This window comes from Pinus tabuliformis, chromosome 9 (assembly GCF_031772625.1).
Source record: "Pinus tabuliformis cultivar Carrire ecotype Pingquan chromosome 9, CPIR1, whole genome shotgun sequence".
Taxonomy (NCBI): Eukaryota; Viridiplantae; Streptophyta; class Pinopsida; order Pinales; family Pinaceae; genus Pinus; species Pinus tabuliformis.
This window is the reverse complement of record NC_142307.1, coordinates 1,451,524,434-1,451,550,404: the sequence shown is the minus strand read 5'-3', so window position 1 is coordinate 1,451,550,404 and position 25,971 is coordinate 1,451,524,434. Positions and strand designations below refer to the sequence as shown.

At 39.6% G+C, this 25,971-nt stretch overlaps 1 long non-coding RNA gene across 1 annotated transcript; it reads right to left on the bottom strand.

Moving 5' to 3' along the window:
• Window positions 1-1,829: 1,829 nt before the first annotated feature.
• LOC149154056 (uncharacterized) lies at window positions 1,830-2,646 on the bottom strand. The gene is made up of 3 exons (XR_016262548.1): window positions 2,512-2,646; window positions 2,330-2,422; window positions 1,830-2,025 (listed from the first exon to the last, which is right to left on the bottom strand). It is a non-coding gene; the product is annotated as an uncharacterized LOC149154056 (long non-coding RNA).
• Between the last annotated feature and the right edge of the window lie 23,325 nt (window positions 2,647-25,971).

The following is a 25,971-nucleotide window of genomic DNA, read 5'->3' as shown; positions in this document are numbered from 1 at the left end:
GCATCCATTGCAAATGATACTAATTGATCCAAAATTTATTATAATACTAATTAATCCAAAATTTATTATATTATATCTAAGAGTGCATCCATTGCCAATGATACTAATTGATCCAAAATTTATTCTACGTAAGAGTGCAACCATCACCAAAAGAAGCACTCAACTCTATTGCAAATGATACTAATTGATCCAAATTTTAGTATATGTAAGAGTGCAGCCAACTATCACCGAAAGAAGCTAAGCATTCTTTCATTTTAGGTTACTTGTGTTCCAAGTCAAGGGTGCCTTCCCTATTACAAGATTAAGGAGCATTGAAATCTTTAGATATACAACATGCTACATGAAAATAAAAGAACAAAAAATAATGTCAGGGTTGAATTTATCGTAAGTTGTACCTATTATCTGGGTTCTATGATCAAAATAAGTTAGATTATAAGTTTGACTTATAGGTTAGATTATTCAACCTTGGCTCTCTTGGCTTTGTAAAGACCCCATAGACCCACCTTCTATTATTTGATAAGGGGGGCGGGGCATAGTAGTAGTATTGGTAGCGTAGCCAGCCAGCTTCGTAAGTGGAATGAGCAAGCGAGCGAGGTATTTTAGACATTGGGATCTTGATCGAGGATTAATACCTCTCGAAAAAGATTCCTATCTCCGAGTAGGTTCGGATCACTTCCGACATTGTGGATAGTAAAACAGGAAGTTATGTTGACAGGTTTCCTAAATACCCATAGTTAGAATTAAGTCAATGCAATGCAAGTTTGAAGCTTCCATTTAAAATTTTGAAATTATAATTTAGCAGCACAAAATTTGGAGGCAGCAAATTCAAGTTTGGAAGCTTCCATTTAAAAATTTGAAATTATAATCTAACAGAACAGAATTTGGAGGCAGCGAAATTGATGGTGTCTGAAACAGAAACAAACCAAATTCGGTATATTATATATATGTAGCTCTGAAAGTATCTTGTACATTTGAAAGTATTCCATCGCTGTTATAACATATAACATTAATCTGAAAATGGCTGGGGCTAATTATTGTACAACTAACAGAGTTTTAGCTGCTTGTTGTTACACACTAGCAATACTACTTGTGCTGCTTTCTGTTTCGCTTTCGCATGCCCACTCCATAACAGCAGGGCCGTCGTCGTCGTCCGCATCACAACGAAATTCACAATTAAAGGTGTCGGAGGAGAAAATGATGCCAAAAGGTTGGTATTATAACTCATTTTTCCTTATGCTACGTTTGTATTATAACATATTAAGTTGCTCAATTAATCACAACGCCGACACAGCAAAAGCAATATAATTCTGTTGGTGACAGGTATGGCAATGCTTTTTGTTAGTGAAAGGTAATGTTTTCTTTTTAGTTTTTTCATTTGAGTTATATTAATGTAATGGGGCATCTGTGAGTTTGCAGGTCCGTTATCCACATCAACTGGTCACGATAACGTGAACAGCTTTCACAACAGCCCGTACTGTTTGTGCTGCGAATTATGCTTCGATGCATGTAAATGTTGCAAAAAATGTTGCCGCCATCCACCATGTTCATGAGTCCAGACTGCTAGAAAATAACACTGTTATATTATATAAAATAGCCAGAATGTATATGTGGCTACTAAATAATGGTGATAGTCCTGTAGGCATTGTGAGACCAAAATTCTGAATATATAATGCGGTTTTTCATTCAAGTCTTTGTAACTTTATGACATCAAAATTCAGTGTATAGAATGCCGTTTTCATTTATTTATTTCTCTCTGTTACGTTGAAAATTTAGGGTAGTTATATTAATTAAATACAGCAATTATAATGACAGAACCAGAACAATACATGTTATAAGGAGTTAAAAAGTCTGTAGCATTAAAGAGAGTTAACATACAGTCCAACGATAAAGCCCAGGAGATGTCAAGTCTGTGCAGAACCTACACAACAGACCGTGAGGTCAAGTCTGTCCGGCGAGAATCTAACTAGAAAAGAACCCAATTACAGTCATAACTTCTTCTGCTCAAAAGCCGAGCTCTAATTCTTCCTGGCCAAAAATACTTTGATACATAAGCCATATTAATCTTTAAAAAAAACGGCTACAAGATAAACTCAAACCCTAAACCCTAATTAACAACTGATGCGACCTATGTGAAGTTCGAATTGTAACAACTTCCAGGAACCAAGAACCATAAGCAAATATAAGCTATCAAGCATGGGTAAGCCCTCATATAGAGGTGACGGAATAAGAACCTGGAAAATGAAAAAACAAGTTTAATGGGGATTGAAACCACGACCAGTTGGGAAGAAACAAGATTAATGGGGATTGGAACCGGAGCTCCACATTATACCTGTAAGGGTCAGCCCGCGCTTTAAAATTTTAAGAACACGCCTTAAAAGGAAGAACCATAGCACGTAGGCCATTCCTGTAGCCGAGAAAACCCCTGTTCATAGCAACAGCAAAGTAATTATTGAACACTAGCGGCAAATTGCTCAGTACAGCGGAAGGATAACGAGTAGGGTTGTGAGTTACCTGGAGCTGCGATGATTGTTCGCCATGAGGAAGAACCCATAAGCTGCATTGTCGTATCCAAACCCTCGTTGAAAATCTATCATTGCCAGTGGAGCAATGTAAATTGAGGATACACCTCCGTGAAAGTCTAAACAGAAAGCAACCTGGAACAATTTGGGCAAATTGGTTACCTGGCTGTGTGAAAAATTCTAGGTTCTGTAACATGTTGCAGACGAGTTCTCCAGTCGGAGCATGACCGAATAAGAGCCAAAGTCGGGCTTAGGCCGGGTATTTGCGTAACTTCTTACCAGAGTCTTCCACACCGCTCGATCCTTCAGTGAGATACTGACGGACTGGATGCATACAGGTACAGCACCATCAAATAACCTAGACTTTGGGAAGCTTCTGAGCTTCGCCTTGGGATAATGAAATGTTAAAGGCTACTCAAACGCCAACTTAATCGATGCTAGACTCATGGGTTCACAACCATTGACAAGACATTTATTTATTTCTCTGTGTTACGTTGAAATTTAGGGAAGTTATATTAATTAAATAGCTAATTAAATGTATATAGATAATATCAAAAGAGTTACTTAATTATATTACTAAAAAATAGTAATTTTATTTAAAATTATTATTATTATTATTAAAAAATAATTAATATAAAAAAATTATATATTTATAAAAATATGAAAGAAAAATTTTAATCGTGCAATAAATCTTCATTTTATTTTGAAGATTTTTACAGCTTTGTTATCATACAAGAAGTTATCAATATCATATATCTCACAAATCATAACTCATTTCATATGATATTGAATTCAAATAAAAAGTTAAAAAAATATAAGTGCTTAGAGTATTGTAGAATCTATAGAGGTTAAATTCTTACTTTCCATTTTATATTTATTGATAATTAACATTAAATTTTGGAAACTTAATTTCAAAATAGACATAACTTATATTTTTTTAATATGATGTGCAGCGTAAATTCATTTTAACCACGAATCTAGGGCAGAGAGATGAAATCAAGAAAATGTCTACACTTAGACAAATTTGATCCTTTGAAATATATATATAGCTAGACGATAATTTTTCATTGTTTATGTTGCATTTTTGAATGTATAAAATGGTATTCGAATTCAAGCTTCTGTGATCCATATCATAATGTATAAAGAGTTTTTCCGAAAGAAAATCACATTGAAGATTTGGGTCGTGTTTCGAACCAACAACAAGTGTGGTTCATCTTCAAGACACGATGAAGAAATAGATCCACGAAGAGGGTTAAATAGGAATAGAGATCAACCTAACAGCTAGAAGAAAATGGCTATGTTTAACTATGGGAGGGAGACAGGACAAATTGATAATATTTATATATATATATATATAATTTATAATTTTATTAGTTAACTAGCTAACGACTATATCTGATACTATTCAATTCATTTTTTACTTCAACAATATATATATAAATAACTAAAAATTAAAATTAATAGTAACAATTAAATATATATATATATATATAATATAAAAGATTCTTAATAAACACCTACTCATATTAATAAATAATATAAAATTAATAGTAACAATTATATATATATATATATATATAATATAAAAGATTCTTAATAAACACCTACTCATATTTATTAATTAATTATATATATATATATATATATATATATTAATATAAAATTGTATATTAGGGTTAATAATATTCAATTTATTTTTTTACTTTATCAATATATATATATATATATAACTGAAGATTAAACCTAATAATAACAATTATATATATATATAATAAATGATTCTTAATAAACACCTACTTTTATTAATAAATAATATTAATGTTAAATGGTATATAAACCATATATATAAATTACTATCTATAAAAATTAAACATTCATATATTAATAGAATTACTAATATTTATATTAATATTACCACAAAAATATTTATAATGCAAGAACAAATTCTATAAGAATGTTAATGATTACTGTTTATATATCAATATATATATAAAAATAATCAATTATAGATTAATTAAAAAAAAAAAAAAGAACAATAGGCGGGATAGAATTAAGAAGAGACGACAAGAATCCAACAACTACTAATTTTCTAGCCGTAATCCCTATTAATATTACTAGAAGACCTCTCAATTTCAATGGCTTCCCTAAACTAACGATGATGAAAATGAGGATCTTAGCGATAAACCTCTCTTAGCTTAGTCTTCTCTGCATGTTCAGATAAAGCTGAGGATTTTGTCCTCCCGTGTTTAATATCATCAGTTGTTCCTTAATCCTCTAGTTTATAGAACGACCAATTTCACCTATGTAAGAGGTTCCACAGGAACAGGGATGATATAAACACCTTTCATATCCATATGGTTCACTTGGTCTTTAACAAACTTGAGGGAACTCCTAATGGTGCTGAGGGGTCTAAAGGTCGAGGAAATATTATGCTTCTTTAGGATTCTGGCAATCTTGTCAGTCGTCCCTTGGATGAAGGGGAGGTGGACTCCTAAACTACGTCGATGGGTTCTTTCTTGATCTTGGGACCTTTGCTAGCTTTGACGCGTGTCTTCCTATTTAGCCCTCTTCTTGGATTTGTTTCTTCATCCTGTCCTGAAGATGAACCACACTTGTTGGTTCGAAAAGCCTCGACCCAAATCCTCAATGTAACTCCTTCCGAAAAAACACTTTATACATTGTATAAAATGGATCAAATTTTACTTGGGCATAAAATAGTGAGACTACTTAAAATGTTTTAATTATAAAAAATATTTTTATAGTGAGATTGCTTAAAATGTTATATATATATATATATATGGTAGGTGAGACCCATGGGAGATTTGAACCAGTGACCTATCACAGAGTGCCTTAACAATGCACACATTCATCGTCAATCCAAAGCCCCATGGGCATATATAAATAAATAAATATATATATATATATATATATATATATATATATATATATATATATATATATATATATATATATATATATATATATTCAATTGTTTTATATAATGTTTATAGTTATTTTTTAATTTTTAATCTTTATTTCTCTATTAAGTTGATATAAGATTATGTTTTTTATATGGACATCAAAATATTTTATTTGTGGTTAAGAGTGAAAGTGAAATATTTTTACCACTTCTCCTTAGTATGGGCAAAGAGTGAAACTATTGATGTCTTATTTTTGTTTTTATTATATCTACCATTTTTTATTTAAATAATTTGTTTAAAGGGACACATTTTAACTCCAAGTTGGACATTGACATACTTACACATCTCTCTCATACTGGACTGTAGCTCAACAAAAAAGAAATTAACTTTCTAAAAGATATTGATTTTTGGAAGAAATTTCAAAATGTTATTATTAAGTTGATGGTAGAAATTTCACCTCCATGAAATATTTTTGAATATTAATAATAGTATATACAAATCAATGATTGAGATTTATCTATTTTGTTCAATGTTTTTTAAAATGTGTATTGGTTTAATTTGTAAATTAAATTCTTTTTATAATAGTAATAATAATAATTGTGTATCCCTCTCCAGCCAAGTATGGTAGAGATGTTGTAATGTAATGTTTAACATCTTGACTAAGTCAAATTAGATAAAACCAGCCTAATCCATCTTAACCCTGGATCTATCAATCGTCAAGAGGGATCAAATCTCTCAAGGTCAAAACCTTTGGTTTGAGTGCAAAAATTGAGGAAAGGTTTGCACCTCCATAGATTTTATCGCCCTTGAGAGATTCGAGGTTAAGATGGATCTAGGTAGGTTATATAACACTATATAATATCTATAATTGTAACTATGTGTCTCTTTCTTATTCTCTCTCTATCTAGATCTAGGTGGGTTATATAATACTATGTAATATCTATAATTGTAACTATGTGTCTCTTTCTTATTCTCTCTGTCTATCTCATCCGCCAAACATACACAGTCTCTCTCCCTATCTATTTATCTCACCAAACATACACATTATCTCTCTCTCTCTCTCTCTCTCTCTCTCTCCCTCTTCCCTCCTACTCTCCTCTCTCCGTCAAGCTCTCTCTATCTCTCCATTATCACTCCCTCTCTCTCTCTCCACCTTTATCCCTCTGTGTAGTTCTTCTTCTCTCCCCCTCCAACTCCATCTCTCTCTCCCTCTCATTCTCTCTATTGAGTCATCTCTCTCTTTCATTCTCTCCCACCTCCCTCTATCTCTCCCCCCATCTCTCTCTCTCTCTCTCTCTCTCTCTCTCTCTCTCTCTCTCTGGTGTGTCTCCCTCTCTCTTCCCCTTCTCTCCCTATCTCTCTCTTGTCCTCTTCTCTCTCTTCTCTCCTTTCTCTGATCCAGGTGGATGTTGGTGGCCACCCACCTATCCCATTTGGACCCCCACAACTATCTCTTTCAGTCTTTTCAGTTTCCTAAATTGTAGCACAGTTTACTATTTTTAGCCGTTTTTCGGGTCCTGAACTTCCGGAGCCGTTTTGAGGCCCTAAACGACGTTTTTTTGGAATTCTGGGGCGACCGAGCCTTGTGTTGCCTCCCAAAGCGGTAGTACTCGGATAGATCTTTCTAACGAGCTATCGTACGCGTCAAACGGAGATCGTATGCCAAAGTTACGACCCCGGGAAATTGATGTACCAATTTACCCAAACGGGGCCCACAATTTGGCGTTTCATCTTCTAGGGTTAGGTTTCGGTATGTGAAGGGTTTTCCATTGTTTCTCAACAATAAATAGGCCTTCGAGCCTCATTGTAATACAGTTCAGAGGCATGTAGCCATCACATCTCTTCTCAGAGATAAGCTACCATCGCCCTAGCTAGTTTATTGCCATTTCTGTTTGTAAGCATATTTCAGTATTTTCCATTAATGAAATGAAGTATTATTTCCGCTGCATCTCTGTATTTATGGTTATCGAATCTCTGTATTTATGGCTATCTCTGTAATTTATTGCGTTCCTGTTTAAATCCGGATCAGTGGTATCAAAGCGGTCTGCTTTTTCTCTGTTTTTCTTTGCATGTCCCCAACGAGGTCGGGATATAAGGAGTTAGGGCTTGAACTGGTCGAACCTTTGCAAGACCAGCCTCGCAAATCCCGACGGCCTCCCATGGCGGATGAGAAGAAAGACGAGGGGGCAGGAGATCCTATCAAAATCTTGCTCGAAGAAGCGCTCGAGCGACAACGGAACGCGATGATGGATAGCTTTGCGCAGATCCTTCAGCGACTACCCAGAGGCGACGCATCGACTTCCAACAGCGACTCTGGAAATGCCACACCCTTCAAGGTACAAGTTAATTTTGAAATCCCCATATTCGAGGGTCAAATAGACGCAGATGGCGTAGATAAATGGTTAAATCTGCTAGATGGGTATTTTTCTGTTCATGAATTTTCAAGTCGGGAAAAGATCATTTTCGCTCTTCTCAAAGCAGCCCCCCACGTCAAGGACTGGTGGGAAACCTACTGCGAGCAGAAGGATGAAAGTACAGGCTCACTATTTTCAGCCGCACCTACTTGGAATGAATTCCGAGATGCCATCAAGGAGCAATACTACCCTGTCGGAAGCTATGAGGACAAATACATCAAATGGACCACACTGCGGCAGGGACGAGATCAAGATGTGTCAGAGTTCACAAACATTTTTCATACCCTTCGCACACAGTTGGGTATCAAAGATTCTGAGCTGCATCTGGTACTCAAATACCGTGGCTGCCTGCACAGATACATCCAGGAAGAGATGGTGTTCTTGAACATCTCCTCACTTGGCACAGCATACCGATACGCTGTCAAAATCGAGCAAAAGTTCAAACAGAAGAAGCGAGACTTTGGATCTGCAAATCCGAAGCCCAAAGGACAAAGCCAAGGCGGGGTAACCCAAGACAACCCGTCGAAGCCGCAAGAAAAGAACAACACCACGAAACCGAAGAAGGACACAGGAAAGTGGTGTGAGTTCCACAAAAGTCCCACTCATAACACAAGTGAGTGTCGGACCAAGCAGTCACTGGTGGCCGAGTTGAAGGCTTCCGAATCAGATACATGTTCTGACCCTGAGCCAGAACCCGACAAGGAGAATGGAAAAGGGAAGCAGATCATTGATGCGGATCCCAGTGCCACTGTTGCCACCGCCAAGATCAAGAAAAATGAGCCCGAAGATCCAGAGGAGGGGGAGCGTCTTTTCCACTCACAGATGTGGGTGAAGGGTTCACCGCTGCGATTCATTGTCGACAGTGGTAGCCAAAAGAACCTGGTTTCAGCAGAGGTCGTGAAGCGGTTGGGCCTACCGACTACACCACACCCGCAGCCATACAGTATCGGGTGGCTTCATGAAGGACGAGATCTGAAAGTTCGCCAGCAGTGCCGCCTTCCCTACAGCATCAAACCCTTCACAGACGAGGTATTGTGTGATGTTACACCTCTGGATGTTTGCGATGTATTATTAGGCCAACCATACTTGTGGAGGCGACATGCTGTGTATGAGTCAAGGCCTCGTGCTGTCATTATTTCTTTGAATAATTCATTATACAGGATACCGGAGGTAGCCCCACCTACCGCCACATCTTTGATCACTACCAAGAAAGGCAGCAAGCTCATATCACAGACCAGGAAATTCATCTGTCTGGTTCACTCCATGACCCCTGCAAAGGGTTTCCTCTACACAGCAGCAGCAACAAAGGAATACGGTCATGACAGAACACAGGAACAACTTCTCCTCACCCACATGGTACCACACAAGTTTCAGGTGGGCAACAAAGTCTGGTTGCACCGACAGAAAGAACGCCTTACCAGAACCCATCAGAAGCTCAGATCATTCCGACATGGTCTTTACAGCAGTACCAAGGCTATGGGGAACAATGCTTTGGAGCACATCATTCCTCCATTCCTTCGCCTGCACCAAATGTTCAATGTGGACCATCGTCGACCATGCTTCCCACCATCCCTGGACACATCAGAGTTTGCAGGACAAGTTCAGCAGATGGAGGAACTCAACGCAATGGGGACCATTGCTTCCTAAGGGGGGAGGAATGATCCAGGTGGATGTTGGTGGCCACCCACCTATCCCATTTGGACCCCCACAACTATCTCTTTCAGTCTTTTCAGTTTCCTAAATTGTAGCACAGTTTACTATTTTTAGCAGTTTTTCGGGTCCTGAACTTCCGGAGCCGTTTGAGGCCCTAAACGACGTTTTTTTGGAATTCTGGGGCGACCGAGCCTTGTGTTGCCTCCCAAAGCGGTAGTACTCGGATAGATCTTTCTAACGAGCTATCGTACGCGTCAAACGGAGATCGTATGCCAAAGTTACGACCCCGGGAAATTGATGTACCAATTTACCCAAACGGGGCCCACAATTTGGCGTTTCATCTTCTAGGGTTAGGTTTCGGTATGTGAAGGGTTTTTCCATTGTTTCTCAACAATAAATAGGCCTTCGAGCCTCATTGTAATACAGTTCAGAGGCATGTAGCCATCACATCTCTTCTCAGAGATAAGCTACCATCGCCCTAGCTAGTTTATTGCCATTTCTGTTTGTAAGCATATTTCAGTATTTTCCATTAATGAAATGAAGTATTATTTCCGCTGCATCTCTGTATTTATGGTTATCGAATCTCTGTATTTATGGCTATCTCTGTAATTTATTGCGTTCCTGTTTAAATCCGGATCAGTGGTATCAAAGCGGTCTGCTTTTTCTCTGTTTTTTCTTTGCATGTCCCCAACGAGGTCGGGATATAAGGAGTTAGGGCTTGAACTGGTCGAACCTTTGCAAGACCAGCCTCGCAAATCCCGACGGCCTCCCATGGCGGATGAGAAGAAAGACGAGGGGCAGGAGATCCTATCAAAATCTTGCTCGAAGAAGCCCTCGAGCGACAACGGAACGCGATGATGGATAGCTTTGCGCAGATCCTTCAGCGACTACCCAGAGGCGACGCATCGACTTCCAACAGCGACTCTGGAAATGCCACACCCTTCAAGGTACAAGTTAATTTTGAAATCCCCATATTCGAGGGTCAAATAGACGCAGATGGCGTAGATAAATGGTTAAATCTGCTAGATGGGTATTTTTCTGTTCATGAATTTTCAAGTCGAAAAAGATCATTTTCGCTCTTCTCAAAGCAGCCCCCCACGTCAAGGACTGGTGGGAAACCTACTGCGAGCAGAAGGATGAAAGTACAGGCTCACTATTTTCAGCCGCACCTACTTGGAATGAATTCCGAGATGCCATCAAGGAGCAATACTACCCTGTCGGAAGCTATGAGGACAAATACATCAAATGGACCACACTGCGGCAGGGACGAGATCAAGATGTGCCAGAGTTCACAAACATTTTTCATACCCTTCGCACACAGTTGGGTATCAAAGATTCTGAGCTGCATCTGGTACTCAAATACCGTGGCTGCCTGCACAGATACATCCAGGAAGAGATGGTGTTCTCGAACATCTCCTCACTCGGCACAGCATACCGATACGCTGTCAAAATCGAGCAAAAGTTCAAACAGAAGAAGCGAGACTTTGGATCTGCAAATCCGAAGCCCAAAGGACAAAGCCAAGGCGGGGTAACCCAAGACAACCCGTCGAAGCCGCAAGAAAAGAACAACACCACGAAACCGAAGAAGGACACAGGAAAGTGGTGTGAGTTCCACAAAAGTCCCACTCATAACACAGGTGAGTGTCGGACCAAGCAGTCACTGGTGGCCGAGTTGAAGGCTTCCGAATCAGATACATGTTCTGACCCTGAGCCAGAACCCGACAAGGAGAATGGAAAAGGGAAGCAGATCATTGATGCGGATCCCAGTGCCACTGTTGCCACCGCCAAGATCAAGAAAAATGAGCCCGAAGATCCAGAGGAGGGGGAGCGTCTTTTCCACTCACAGATGTGGGTGAAGGGTTCACCGCTGCGATTCATTGTCGACAGTGGTAGCCAAAAGAACCTGGTTTCAGCAGAGGTCGTGAAGCGGTTGGGCCTACCGACTACACCACACCCGCAGCCATACAGTATCGGGTGGCTTCATGAAGGACGAGATCTGAAAGTTCGCCAGCAGTGCCGCCTTCCCTACAGCATCAAACCCTTCACAGACGAGGTATTGTGTGATGTTACACCTCTGGATGTTTGCGATGTATTATTAGGCCAACCATACTTGTGGAGGCGACATGCTGTGTATGAGTCAAGGCCTCGTGCTGTCATTATTTCTTTGAATAATTCATTATACAGGATACCGGAGGTAGCCCCACCTACCGCCACATCTTTGATCACTACCAAGAAAGGCAGCAAGCTCATATCACAGACCAGGAAATTCATCTGTCTGGTTCACTCCATGACCCCTGCAAAGGGTTCCTCTACACAGCAGCAGCAGCAAAGGAATACGGTCATGACAGAACACAGGAACAACTTCTCCTCACCCACATGGGTACCACACAAGTTTCAGGTGGGCAACAAAGTCTGGTTGCACCGACAGAAAGAACGCCTTACCAGAACCCATCAGAAGCTCAGATCATTCCGACATGGTCTTTACAGCAGTACCAAGGCTATGGGGAACAATGCTTTGGAGCACATCATTCCTCCATTCCTTCGCCTGCACCAAATGTTCAATGTGGACCATCGTCGACCATGCTTCCCACCATCCCTGGACACATCAGAGTTTGCAGGACAAGTTCAGCAGATGGAGGAACTCAACGCAATGGGGACCATTGCTTCCTAAGGGGGGAGGAATGATCCAGGTGGATGTTGGTGGCCACCCACCTATCCCATTTGGACCCCCACAACTATCTCTTTCAGTCTTTTCAGTTTCCTAAATTGTAGCACAGTTTACTATTTTTAGCAGTTTTTTCGGGTCCTGAACTTCCGGAGCCGTTTTTGAGGCCCTAAACGACGTTTTTTTTGGAATTTGGGCGACCGAGCCTTGTGTTGCCTCCCAAAGCGGTAGTACTACTCGGATAGATCTTTCTAACGAGCTATCGTACGCGTCAAACGGAGATCGTATGCCAAAGTTACGACCCCGGGAAATTGATGTACCAATTTACCCAAACGGGGCCCACAATTTGGCGTTTCATCTTCTAGGGTTAGGTTTCGGTATGTGAAGGGTTTTCCATTGTTTCTCAACAATAAATAGGCCTTCGAGCCTCATTGTAATACAGTTCAGAGGCATGTAGCCATCACATCTCTTCTCAGAGATAAGCTACCATCGCCCTAGCTAGTTTATTGCCATTTCTGTTTGTAAGCATATTTCAGTATTTTCCATTAATGAAATGAAGTATTATTTCCGCTGCATCTCTGTATTTATGGTTATCGAATCTCTGTATTTATGGCTATCTCTGTAATTTATTGCGTTCCTGTTTAAATCCGGATCAGTGGTATCAAAGCGGTCTGCTTTTTCTCTGTTTTTCTTTGCATGTCCCCAACGAGGTCGGGATATAAGGAGTTAGGGCTTGAACTGGTCGAACCTTTGCAAGACCAGCCTCGCAAATCCCGACGGCCTCCCATGGCGGATGAGAAGAAAGACGAGGGGGCAGGAGATCCTATCAAAATCTTGCTCGAAGAAGCGCTCGAGCGACAACGGAACGCGATGATGGATAGCTTTGCGCAGATCCTTCAGCGACTACCCAGAGGCGACGCATCGACTTCCAACAGCGACTCTGGAAATGCCACACCCTTCAAGGTACAAGTTAATTTTGAAATCCCCACATTCGAGGGTCAAATAGACGCAGATGGCGTAGATAAATGGTTAAATCTGCTAGATGGGTATTTTTCTGTTCATGAATTTTCAAGTCGGGAAAAGATCATTTTCGCTCTTCTCAAAGCAGCCCCCCACGTCAAGGACTGGTGGGAAACCTACTGCGAGCAGAAGGATGAAAGTACAGGCTCACTATTTTCAGCCGCACCTACTTGGAATGAATTCCGAGATGCCATCAAGGAGCAATACTACCCTGTCGGAAGCTATGAGGACAAATACATCAAATGGACCACACTGCGGCAGGGACGAGATCAAGATGTGCCAGAGTTCACAAACATTTTTCATACCCTTCGCACACAGTTGGGTATCAAAGATTCTGAGCTGCATCTGGTACTCAAATACCGTGGCTGCCTGCACAGATACATCCAGGAAGAGATGGTGTTCTCGAACATCTCCTCACTTGGCACAGCATACCGATACGCTGTCAAAATCGAGCAAAAGTTCAAACAGAAGAAGCGAGACTTTGGATCTGCAAATCCGAAGCCCAAAGGACAAAGCCAAGGCGGGGTAACCCAAGACAACCCGTCGAAGCCGCAAGAAAAGAACAACACCACGAAACCGAAGAAGGACACAGGAAAGTGGTGTGAGTTCCACAAAAGTCCCACTCATAACACAAGTGAGTGTCGGACCAAGCAGTCACTGGTGGCCGAGTTGAAGGCTTCCGAATCAGATACATGTTCTGACCCTGAGCCAGAACCCGACAAGGAGAATGGAAAAGGGAAGCAGATCATTGATGCGGATCCCAGTGCCACTGTTGCCACCGCCAAGATCAAGAAAAATGAGCCCGAAGATCCAGAGGAGGGGGAGCGTCTTTTCCACTCACAGATGTGGGTGAAGGGTTCACCGCTGCGATTCATTGTCGACAGTGGTAGCCAAAAGAACCTGGTTTCAGCAGAGGTCGTGAAGCGGTTGGGCCTACCGACTACACCACACCCGCAGCCATACAGTATCGGGTGGCTTCATGAAGGACGAGATCTGAAAGTTCGCCAGCAGTGCCGCCTTCCCTACAGCATCAAACCCTTCACAGACGAGGTATTGTGTGATGTTACACCTCTGGATGTTTGCGATGTATTATTAGGCCAACCATACTTGTGGAGGCGACATGCTGTGTATGAGTCAAGGCCTCGTGCTGTCATTATTTCTTTGAATAATTCATTATACAGGATACCGGAGGTAGCCCCACCTACCGCCACATCTTTGATCACTACCAAGAAAGGCAGCAAGCTCATATCACAGACCAGGAAATTCATCTGTCTGGTTCACTCCATGACCCCTGCAAAGGTTCCTCTACACAGCAGCAGCAGCAAAGGAATACGGTCATGACAGAACACAGGAACAACTTCTCCTCACCCACATGGGTACCACACAAGTTTCAGGTGGGCAACAAAGTCTGGTTGCACCGACAGAAAGAACGCCTTACCAGAACCCATCAGAAGCTCAGATCATTCCGACATGGTCTTTACAGCAGTACCAAGGCTATGGGGAACAATGCTTTGGAGCACATCATTCCTCCATTCCTTCGCCTGCACCAAATGTTCAATGTGGACCATCGTCGACCATGCTTCCCACCATCCCTGGACACATCAGAGTTGCAGGACAAGTTCAGCAGATGGAGGAACTCAACGCAATGGGGACCATTGCTTCCTAAGGGGGAGGAATGATCCAGGTGGATTTGGTGGCCACCCACCTATCCCATTTGGACCCCCACAACTCTCTTTTTCTGTTTTCAGTTTCCTAAATTGTAGCACAGTTTACTATTTTTAGCAGTTTTTCGGGTCCTGAACTTCCGGAGCCGTTTTGAGGCCCTAAACGACGTTTTTTTGAATTCTGGGGCGACCGAGCCTTGGTGTGCCTCCCAAAGCGGTAGTACTCTCTCGGATAGATCTTTCTAACGACGAGCTATCGTACGCGTCAAACGGAGATCGTATGCCAAAGTTACGACCCCGGGAAATTGATGTACCAATTTACCCAAACGGGCCCACAATTTGGCGTTTCATCTTCTAGGGTTAGGTTTTCGGTATGTGAAGGTTTTCCATTGTTTCTCAACAATAAATAGGCCTTCGAGCCTCATTGTAACAGTTCAGAGGCATGTAGCCATCACATCTCTTCTCAGAGATAAGCTACCATCGCCCTAGCTAGTTTATTGCCATTTCTTTCTGTTTGTAAGCATATTTCAGTATTTTCCATTAATGAAATGAAGTATTATTTCCGCTGCATCTCTGTATTTATGGTTATCGAATCTCTGTATTTATGGTATCTCTGTAATTTATTGCGTTCCTGTTTAAATCCGATCAGTGGTATCAAAGCGGTCTGCTTTTCCTCTTTTTTCTTTTGCATGTCCCAACGAGGTCGGGATATAAGAGTTAGGGCTTGAACTGGTCGAACCTTTGCAAGACCAGCCTCGCAAATCCCGACGGCCTCCCATGGCGGATGAGAAGAAAGACGAGGGGCAGGAGATCCTATCAAAATCTTGCTCGAAGAAGCGCTCGAGCGACAACGGAACGCGATGATGGATAGCTTTGCGCAGATCCTTCAGCGATACCCAGAGGCGACGCATCGACTTCCAACAGCGACTCTGGAAATGCCACACCCTTCAAGGTACAAGTTAATTTTGAAATCCCCATATTCGAGGGTCAAATAGACGCAAATGCGTAGATAAATGGTTAAATCTGCTAGATGGGTATTTCTGTTCATGAATTTTCAAGTCGGGAAAAGATCATTTTCGCTCTTCTCAAAGCAGCCCCCCACGTCAAGGACTGGTGGGAAACCTACTGCGAGCAGAAGGATGAAAGTACAGGCTCACTATTTTCAGCCGCACCTACTTGGAATGAATTCTGAGATGCCATCAAGGAGCAATACTACCCTGTCGGAAGCTATGAGGACAAATACATCAAATGGACCACACTGCGGCAGGGACGAGATCAAGATGTGCCAGAGTTCACAAACATTTTTCATACCCTTCGCACACAGTTGGGTATCAAAGATTCTGAGCTGCATCTGGTACTCAAATACCGTGGCTGCCTCCCCAGATACATCCAGGAAGAGATGGTGTTCTTGAACATCTCCTCACTTGGCACAGCATACCGATACGCTGTCAAAATCGAGCAAAAGTTCAAACAGAAGAAGCGAGACTTTGGATCTGCAAATCCGAAGCCCAAAGGACAAAGCCAAGGCGGGGTAACCCAAGACAACCCGTCGAAGCCGCAAGAAAAGAACAACACCACGAAACCGAAGAAGGACACAGGAAAGTGGTGTGAGTTCCACAAAAGTCCCACTCATAACACAGGTGAGTGTCGGACCAAGCAGTGACTGGTGGCCGAGTTGAAGGCTTCCGAATCAGATACATGTTCTGACCCTGAGCCAGAACCCGACAAGGAGAATGGAAAAGGGAAGCAGATCATTGATGCGGATCCCAGTGCCACTGTTGCCACCGCCAAGATCAAGAAAAATGAGCCCGAAGATCCAGAGGAGGGGGAGCGTCTTTTCCACTCACAGATGTGGGTGAAGGGTTCACCGCTGCGATTCATTGTCGACAGTGGTAGCCAAAAGAACCTGGTTTCAGCAGAGGTCGTGAAGCGGTTGGGCCTACCGACTACACCACACCCGCAGCCATACAGTATCGGGTGGCTTCATGAGGACGAGATCTGAAAGTTCGCCAGCAGTGCCGCCTTCCCTACAGCATCAAACCCTTCACAGACGAGGTATTGTGTGATGTTACACCCCTGGATGTTTGTGATGTATTATTAGGCCAACCATACTTGTGGAGGCGACATGCTGTGTATGAGTCAAGGCCTCGTGCTGTCATTATTTCTTTGAATAATTCATTATACAGGATACCGGAGGTAGCCCCACCTACCGCCACATCTTTGATCACTACCAAGAAAGGCAACAAGCTCATATCACAGACCAGGAAATTCATCTGTCTGGTTCACTCCATGACCCTGCAAAGGGTTCCTCTACACAGCAGCAGCAGCAAAGGAATACGGTCATGACAGAACACAGGAACAACTTCTCCTCACCCACATGGGTACCACACAAGTTTCAGGTGGGCAACAAAGTCTGGTTGCACCGACAGAAAGAACGCCTTACCAGAACCCATCAGAAGCTCAGATCATTCCGACATGGTCTTTACAGCAGTACCAAGGCTATGGGGAACAATGCTTTGGAGCACATCATTCCTCCATTCCTTCGCCTGCACCAAATGTTCAATGTGGACCATCGTCGACCATGCTTCCCACCATCCCTGGACACATCAGAGTTTGCAGGACAAGTTCAGCAGATGGAGGAACTCAACGCAATGGGGACCATTGCTTCCTAAGGGGGGAGGAATGATCCAGGTGGATGTTGGTGGCCACCCACCTATCCCATTTGGACCCCCACAACTATCTCTTTCAGTCTTTTCAGTTTCCTAAATTGTAGCACAGTTTACTATTTTTAGCAGTTTTTCGGGTCCTGAACTTCCGGAGCCGTTTTGAGGCCCTAAACGACGTTTTTTTGGAATTCTGGGGCGACCGAGCCTTGTGTTGCCTCCCAAAGCGGTAGTACTCGGATAGATCTTTCTAACGAGCTATCGTACGCGCCAAACGGAGATCGTATGCCAAAGTTACGACCCCGGGAAATTGATGTACCAATTTACCCAAACGGGGCCCACAATTTGGCGTTTCATCTTCTAGGGTTAGGTTTCGGTATGTGAAGGGTTTTCCATTGTTTCTCAACAATAAATAGGCCTTCGAGCCTCATTGTAATACAGTTCAGAGGCATGTAGCCATCACATCTCTTCTCAGAGATAAGCTACCATCGCCCTAGCTAGTTTATTGCCATTTCTGTTTGTAAGCATATTTCAGTATTTTCCATTAATGAAATGAAGTATTATTTCCGCTGCATCTCTGTATTTATGGTTATCGAATCTCTGTATTTATGGTTATCTCTGTAATTTATTGCGTTCCTGTTTAAATCCGGATCATTCTCCCTCACTCTCTCCCCATCTCTCCCTTGTCACTCCCTCTCTCTTCACCCTACAACTTTGTCACTATATCCCTCCCTCTCTTTCTCTCTCCTTCCCTCCCCCCTCTCTCTCTTATATTTGATTCCATGATATTGTGTTTAAAAATGTATCTAAATTAAAAAAAAACTCAATTGGTTGTAAAATATTAAGCCTATATTTTGGATCAATCATACCTTTCCTCTATTATTGTTAGTCATATAATCACATCTTTATATATGTAATATCCCCCATTGATGTAAATATTTATTTATTTTTACTACAACCAGAACAGACTATTGCTATTTTTAATTATTAACTATTTTTGGAATTTAGTTATGAAAGGATAAATTTTGCAGTTATGAGTAAATATTGTTTTACCAAGTAATTAGTTAAGGAGACAGTTATCTGCTCCAAAACTAAATCCTAGAGTATTTTACTAGAAGATCAAGAGGATAGGGGTATCTGAGATCAGAGGAGGAAAAAGGAGACTGTGTTGATGGATCAGACAGTCTGTGAAGGCTATGTCTAGTAAGGATCAGATAGCCAGGAAACATTAAGTCTCTAAGGAGAGAGAAAGCTCCTAAAGACAGGAGCTGGCACAGGGGGAGATTTACCGTATCAGGTAATCTCGTGGCAGGGAGGAATTAAAGTGCAAATCTTGTGTTAGATTTAGTCCTGGACAACGAGAATAGACAAGTAAGAATTTATGTTATTTTTTTAGAATGTCTGCGACTGAAAGAAGAAATAGATGAGTAAGAATTTTTTATTATTCTCTGAATGTCTGTTGACTGATAGAAGAATTTAATAAGTAAGAATTTCTAATATTCTCTGAATATCTATTGACTGTTAGAGAACTAAATAAGTAAAAAATTCTATTATTCTTGAAGGTCTGCGAGACTGATAACTGTGTAAGAAATAATAACTGTGAAGGTGTGATAATGGGTAATGAGGGGGTCTCTTATTCCTTAAGATACAGTATAATTATCGTACTACTTTGAGTTTAATTTCTAATATATTTAAACAAAGAGTAAAAGTAGAGCAACAGTTCGTACTACTTTGAGTTTAATTTCTAATATATTTAAACAAAGAGTAAAAGTAGAGCAACAGTAGACAAACTGGAGGAAAAAACCCTCTTTGCATTTACAGAAAAGAACTATTAAAGAATTGTCAATAATAATGGAAACCCATTTGGAAAATACAAAATTTATGTTATATATAAGCGAAATTTGTAATAACCTGATGACTGTACATTGAAAATGAAAATAAGAAAGGTGAGATTCCCGTAGACACTACTATTACAATATCACATAGAAAACCCTATTGTCTTTTACTTAATCAGTAAGACAGATAAAAAAATTAGACCCTCGACCGAAGGGAATTCTCCCCTAACCAGAAGAGGGAAAATATGTTACCAACTATCTTGTTTACATTTGTATCTACCATGGTAACCAAATCATGTACATATAATATAAAGCAAAAACAATACATAGCAGACCCACTAGCCGGTTAAGAAAAGCCTCGCGGCTACACAACAAAAACTCATAAACGAATTAAAGAGTTACAGTATTAGTCAGAAATAGAAGAAAGAACTCTAGAATATCGAATTCCCATAGGGCCTATAAAAGAATTCATTCTTTCCCTCTTTTTGTAATTCTTTTTTCTGATAAGAAGCTCGAAATTCCAAAGCATTACGGAAACAGTACAAACAAATGGAATATAAACACAAAGGAAAGAATACAGAGTTTTATTGAAGGCAATAGGTAGCGCTAACAAAGCCTTTTTGCGTACCCCCGATCGGGGTGGACAAGATGGAAATGCGTGGGATCACGATGGAGGTGAGATGGTGGCAATACAGACCACCTCTCAAGATAATCATCCCACAGGATGTTGAGACGGCCTGCAGACACGGTAGAAAACTAAGGCGGAGAAACGACAGAGTAGTGGAGGAAGAAGGAGGAAAGATTGGCAGCGATCAGATGATGGGACGTTGGGTAGGTGGCAACAGATCAATAAGAACAGGAAGGGGCAGAAGGCAACAGCAGGGAGAATGAGAAGGGCTAGAGACGATGTCAACAAGGTAGGAAAATAGACGAGACAGGACAGAGGAATGCAAGGAGCACAATTCGACACTGAGCAGGACCAGCTGATGACAGGAAATCAGAAGGCCTGGGAGGAGGAGAGACCCCCTGAGCATAAAGACCAATTTCCAGCTATGAAAGGAAGGGCGGGGACGGCAAAAATGTTGGAGAAAGAGCAGCAAGGGGAAGAAAGAAATCGGATAGGAAAGTCGAGGAGCCCGGCCGAGAAGAATTCATAGGGAACGTGTCATTTGAGGTGGGGCAGGGGAGCCAGGAAACTACCAGGGGTAGACCACTCCGGCCAGGCAGAGGAAGAGGACGCAGAGGCAGAGGGGGACGGTGACAATCCGGCAGACATGACTCTAAAACGCCTTCGCCAGTACGTCAAAGACGGGGTCGGAAAACAATGAAGCATATGGTGCAGGAGGCAGAGAAGGCCTATAGTGAAGGAACCGACGCGGACATACGAAGGCTCATCCAGGAATTGGAAACCAACGCAATGCAGGATGAATCTGAACCGGAGATGGAGGATTGGGGCAACCTGATCCCTGACCCGGGCAATACAAGGGGACACCTGTCTTTATACAAGCAGGCCCTACATGTATATTGGGTAGTGAAGCGGTTAATGGCAAAGGCTATGGAGCAGGTCGCAGTGGAAATGGCAGAGATGGCTCAGGGAATACCGAATTTAAGGAGAGAGATGAAAAACCTCCAAATTACTTTGCTCATGCAGGATAGTAAGCTAGAAGAAATACAACATCAGCTGAAGAAGATAGCTACCGCGCCCCGGGAAGAAGGTACCCAGCCTGAAATAATGATAGATTAATCCTTCTAGATTAAGTCAATGGTTTTCCGGGTCAATTCTCTAAGAGCAAGCTCTCCTTTTTGTTCTGTTTTAAGTTGATCATGTCGATAGGAAACCAGAGTAGGAAATTTGAAAGTGAAGTGTATTTGGCATGGATTTGCAGACTTTGTCTTTTTTGTTACTGGTCGGCATATAAAGACTTAAGGTGGCCAACAGACCCAGTTTCCCTTCTGGGCGGGTTGAGGTCACCAAACGTTTGTACTTATTTCAATTTGGGTAAATAGAAAAACAAAGGTCCTTCTTTAGCTGACAAAAAAAAAAAGCCTTTTCTGCGTAAATTAGAAAAGAAAACTCTCAATGTTCCAAAATATCAGTGCTAAATAAATCAGGGAAGGGACGAGCTGAACTTGCTTTCCATATGAAAAAACCCTCACCATCAAAATAATACCCCATCCTTACAGTGCCATTCATATAAGTTAAAATGTTCAGAAATAAGTAAAAATTACACATAGGTAGTCGACCTGGGCAGTAGTAAATTACTAAACCAAAGAGTCATCCTGGGCAGAGTTCCAAAACCACCCATACCCGGCCGAAGCCATCAAGCTACCTTAAGCTTCACATGAAATGTTGAGCCAGCACAAAAGAAAATTAACCTAAGGAACCACAGTTCCAGCAGCTCGAAGCTCCCAATTAAAAACCTAAACACAATCTTAACCAAGATCTGAAGAAAGTTAGAGTACCCGGGAGTGGCCACGAACTCTGAAGTCGAAAGAGGAGCTTTCGCTGCGGACCCCATCCAAGCCTCCGTCCCAGAAACCCTCACCTTACATCAATCAGGAGGAATGTATTAGGTTAAGCAGAGGAAACAAAAACTGCGAAACAAAAGAACTAACTGTGCAAACAAGCTTATGGCGTATATATAAAAACTGAAAACTTACTTGAGATACATGTCTCTGCCAACAGTATTCCAGGGTGATGAACCGTTTGCAGCACCCTCAGCATTGTGTCAAAGCACCGAAGTAAGGGACTGACCATTCGATAAACCAGGTCTACAGGCAAGAACAAATGAACCAGAGCAGAGCAAAGCCAAGAGCCCTCGGTGAAAAACAAAGACCAAATGAAACTACACTGTCACGTAAAAGGTTGCCTAACGTTTTGAGGCCATTCGATCCCACCAGCCCAGGAGAGTCGTCGATGGAGGAATCGAATCCTGAGTAATGTCATTGGGAGGTGGACAGCTGGGTAACTTGCTATCTGCCACCAGAACCAGGACAACAGAGAATTTATGTGCCTGCATATCATGGTGGGTATCGAGGCTAGGTCTTGTACCATGAGGTGCATGGGCCAGCCACATACCCAATACAAATTCAACTCACCACATGAATAAGGTTTACCAATCAATGCCTTGTACAACCGTATCTCCTCATTCGTTATATAATTAAGTCAAGGTATTTAAGGTCCGTCGATTAAAACATTCAATCACTTATGATAATCAATATGATTAATGTGCATTTGTAACAATTGAATAATCAATGTGTTTAATGTGCATTTGTAATATTTGAAAACTATGTAAACATAATAGTTTTTAATTAGCCATAACCATGTTTGATTTGGGGCATTATATTTAAAATATATATATAGTATTCTCATTTTTAATTTTATTCAAACCTTGATTTAATTTCTATGGAAATCTTTTTAGTAGTCGTGAGGATAGATAGTTTAGATATACTTTAAAAGTAAAGATATTTTTTTTCCTTTTAGATTTAATTAAAAAAAATGTTGTAAAATTAATTAAAATAAGATATTTATAAAATATTTTGATTGTGAAATAATTTATGTTTTTTGGGCATGTGGTATTGATAAACCATGGTATTGTAACAAAGCTTATTTATATGTTAATAATATCCACGGTAAAGTGGGGCTGAATATCCATGGTTAAGAATCATGTCATATTGTTGTAAAGTATTTTGATTGTGAAATAAGTTATGGTTTTTGGGCATGTCGTATTGATAAGACATGGTATAGTAAAAAACCATATTCACAAGTTAATAAAAAAAATCAAAATATAACAAATTGACTTTAACTTTAACTTTTTATTTATTACTTTTAATGTTTTATTTTTTATTTTTTAATTTAACGAACATATAAAACTTTTTATTTATTACTTTTAATGTTTTATTTTTTATTTTTTTAATTTAACGAACATATAAATGTTGAATGTTGAACATTTACGCCTACACATTTAACCCTATACTGGGCTAATTTGTTAAATGTTAAATGTTAAACATTATAGGTTAAACATTTACGCTTAACATCTACCCCATAATGGGTTGTAGAGCATCTATGGGTGCAATTAAGAAAAAAAAATAAACAAAAAGATTAATGTAATGTAAACATACATTTACGCTTAACATCTACCCCATAATGGGTTGTAGAGCATCTATGGGCGCAATTAAGAAAAAAAATAAACAAAAAGATTAATGTAATGTAAACATTTTAACTCAGTGAAAATAAAATTAAAAAATAAAAGTAAAAGTAACAAAATAAAAAGAACCCTTTAAAAATAAAAATAAAAAAACCCATGGTATTGACCTATGGTAATGAGAACTTGTGGTATTCTTGTGGAGTATAGCTTACTTAAAGGAGAAATTAAACCAGCCTAGATTCATCTTAACTCCAAATCTACCAAGTTCTGAGAGGGATCAAATCTATTTCATCTCTCGGCGCAATTAAGAAAAAAATAAACAAAAAAATTAATGTAATGTAAACATTTTAACTCACTAAAAATAAAATTAAAAAATAAAAGTAAAAGTAACAAAATAAAAAGAACAGCCCACCGGGCTTTGGATTAAGGCACTCCTTGCGATTTGGATTAAGGCACTAATCCCCCGTAAAAGTAACAAAATAAAAAGAACCCTTTAAAAATAAAAAAAGGCCCATGGTATTGACCTATGGTAATGAGAACCCATGGTAAGCCTAGATTCATCTTAACTCCAAATCTGGGATTAAGGCACTCCTTGCGATTTGGATTAAGGCACTAATCCCCCGTAAAAGTAACAAAATAAAAAGAACCCTTTAAAAATTAAAAAAGGCCCATGGTATTGACCTATGGTAATGACTGCAAGGCACACACTTATTTGACCAATTGAGCTAACCTTTGGTGCTTGGATGGATGCCTATCTATATTTACCATGTAGTAGTTTAATCTTAAAAGTGAAACTATTTTCTTCAATATATAAGCTTTATCTATTTAGATTATACTAAATAACTTTTATATTAAAATATATAATAAAAAAAATATAAATATAAATTATACTAAATAACTTTATATTAGAATATATCTATATAATAAAGAAATTATAAATATAATATAATTATTTGAATATTTTAACTTAATTTTTTAATTATGAAGAATAATATAAATTTGTTGATGTATAAATGTTTATTTAATTGTGTTATTTAAAATGTTTGGAAGTTGTATTTTTTAAAATTTATTTTAAATATAGATTTATTAAATATTAAAAAGAATTTAATTTTTCAGAAGATATTGATTTTTTGGAAGAAATTTTAAAATGTTACTATGATCTTCATATTTAATAGATTTTATATTATGATTTTAGATTGTTTTTAGTCTCTCTCAATTAAAAGAATCACAAAATTTGCCCCCTAACATTTGTATCTCTTCTTCATAGTATGAATCTATATTACAATAATGAAAGGAATTCCAATTGAATATAATAAAGTAACTAACATGGTATAAGTATGATAATCATTTATTTTTTAAATATTAATGGAGCATATAATTTTACACAATGTGATGGGAAACCATTCTACACCCACTAGTTTTATCTTCTTTTTCTTAACAATTTTTCCATAATTTCACACCCAAATTGCAACTTAGAACTTGCCATAATTATCATGACTTGTTCTTATCTCGGAAGATCCTTGCCTTTGGCTTGCCGATTTCAAATTAAACTATTTTTGGAAAACTATTTTTTTAGGCCCCTCAAATAACATCAAGAAGAAATTATGTGTGGTCCTATTGTCTCCAAAAACTCCATTGCAAATGATACTAATTGATCCAAATTTTATTATAAGTAAGAGTGCAACCAATTATCACCAAAAGAAGCACTCCTTCATTTTAGGTAGTTATGTTCCAACTCAAGGGTGCCTTCCCTACTATAAGATTAAGGAGCCTTGAAATCCTTAGAAATACAACATGCTACATGAAAATAAAAGAACAAAAAATAATATGTCATGGTTGAATTTATGGTGATTGGTAACTATTATTTGGGCTACATGATCAAAATAAGTTAGATTATGGGTTTGAAATCAATAGGGTGAAATATCATGTGCCATATTTCTTTAAACAAATTCCATAAGCTCAAATAGGTCAATCTATATTTGTAACTATGTTTTGACATCATAGAAATCCCCTCTACACAACCTTGTTGTATGTGTTAAGTTAAATAGATAAAAGAAATTGGGAATGGCAATAATTTCAAAGTTGTCGATTTAGCATAATTTAATGAAAAAAAAACTCTTAATTATAATATAATGAGCCTTGAGGGATTCAACCACAATTTTTTCTTATGTATAGTCTACACAAAATGGAGGAAAATGCATCCACAATCAATATATTATCAACAAAAGGATCTACTTATAGACTAGAGGGAGAGAATATAATAATCATTCCATTATATCCAAATCCAAAAGTAGTTATAAATTCAATGGGGATTAAACCTCGAGGATACAACCCTTAGTTCATCTTCACCTTTTGTCTAAAAGATAGTGTTGATGGATACGCAGATCAATTTACACCCTTACGAATTCTTGGTTGGTTAGGCAACAATGTAAACTTTGAAACATGAACTGATACTATTACCCGTTTTTT